This window comes from Echinops telfairi, unplaced genomic scaffold, assembly GCF_000313985.2.
Source record: "Echinops telfairi isolate 266 unplaced genomic scaffold, ASM31398v2 ScPeMD7_7400;HRSCAF=8409, whole genome shotgun sequence".
NCBI classification, from domain to species: Eukaryota; Metazoa; Chordata; class Mammalia; order Afrosoricida; family Tenrecidae; genus Echinops; species Echinops telfairi.
In genome coordinates, this window is record NW_022111300.1 from 36,277,028 (window position 1) to 36,278,946 (window position 1,919).

A 1,919-nucleotide genomic window follows, 5' to 3' on the forward strand; every position below is an offset into this window, starting at 1 on the left:
TGGTGTGGAGAAAGCAGAGCAGGGGAGGGAGGGAGAATGATCAAGGAAGACCTCACACTCTGAAGATGCTTCCGAGGTGAGGGACTGAGTGCTGTGCCTATTTGGGAGGTCCACAGAGGAAAAGGCAAATGTCAAAGCCAGAGGTGGAAGAATGCCTGTTGTGTTTAAGGAAAAGTAAGAGGGTGAAGAGAGGGCTGAACCATAAATTAATGCCAGAGCCAGAGCTAGAGCGAGGTTCTGTGTAGGTGGGAGGGTCAAAGTCAGGACAGTAAATGGAATGGGAGAGTTGAGAGAGATGTGCAGCCAGCTCACCTTAGGAACAGGGAAGGAGGCTGAGGACGCAGGTACCACTGCAAATATGACTGGGTAGATGAAGGGAACAGCCAGGGCTGTGGATGCTTTTTCTCAACTGCTTTTATTTTCCCAGTAAAATGAGAAGGCAGATCATTAGCTGAGAATGAGGACAGGAGAGATGTGGTTTGGGGTCAGCATAGAAGACATGAGAGAGGTCCTTAGAGAAGGGAAAGGAAGTGAAAGCGTTGGATTGCTTGGCAGAATTAAAAACTCACTTAAAGTTAGTGGTTATTAATTTAGTCAGCCCAACGAGGAAGCTTTTATGAGTTTGTCTCACCATGTCTAGTCATGTAGGTGTAGGTATGGAATCCGTGAATAACTGGATTTAGCCAGAGGGTTGCTAGTTTAGAAATAGCTACCTGTGCAGTGATATATATTTGGCACTTTGGGGAAGTAGTTGGCCAATTAATCGGTCTTTTCTTAGAGCTCTTGGACTATTTAGACTTTCTGTGTCTTTGGGGGTTGGTTCTATATAACATATTTTGCTAGGGGATGGATCATTTCAATTAAATTACAAATTATTCTTTTTCACAGTGCTTTGGAAATGGACATTTTAAGATGGACTCAATTGGGTAATCTAGTACTGCATTTTGTCATTTCAACCCATTCTCATGCTTCGTAGTTTGTTAGCCCACCCCTTCGCCCAGCTTTGCTTTGCTCTGGTGGTGACAGTGGAAAGACAGGGGCAGGAGGCTGAGCTGCATGGTTTGCTCAGTTGTGCGTCAAAGCACTTACCCCAGTGGGCTACACACAGTCTTGTCTGTGGGAGGTGCTGATCTCTCAGTCTCCTCCGAATCTCCAAGTGCTTCTCCCAGCCCATGGTGGTGATCCAACGTTTACATGTCGCGAGAGCTGGAGAAGATTGTTGACACAGCAAATTAGAGAGAACACGGTGAGCCGAACCACTCTATTTTTAGTATCGTAAGGTATGCACGGAGCTTGACAATCATTCTCTGGTTTCCTCTGGCTCAGTGCCCACACACCGGCCTGAAAAACCCATTGCCACTGAGTGCATGCAGTTGACAGAGACTGGCCCTGCAGGGCGGAGCAGAACGCCCCACTGGGTTTCGAAGGCTGTCATCCTTGTTTGTTTCTTTGTTTTTGGCTGTCCTCTGTGTGAAAGCAGACTGCCACCTTGTGTCCCCCCATGGAGCAGCTGGTGGGGAGCGGCCACGTGCTGTAACCACTGCCATGATTCCTTCCCAAAGAAAAGGGCGAGGCTGGCTGATTTCTCAGGAAGATTCCTTTACACTCCTCAAACCCTGGTTGTGTTAGCCCGGGTAGACTAGAGAAACAAATCCATAGACACTCACAGGTGAATAAGAAAGTGGTTTATATCTAAGAGCAATTGAATATTGAGAAAACGTCCCAGGCCAGATCAAGTCCATAAGACCGATAGTAGCCTGTGTGTCCCATACCAATCTATAAAGTCCTCTTCTGACTCACGCAACACATGCAATGATGCTGAGTACAGGAAGATCACAGGCCAGTGGGTGGGAAGTCTTGTGGATCCAGGGGCGTTATAAGCATCTGAGTGCTGGCAGGGGTCTCCGCACAGCTTCTCC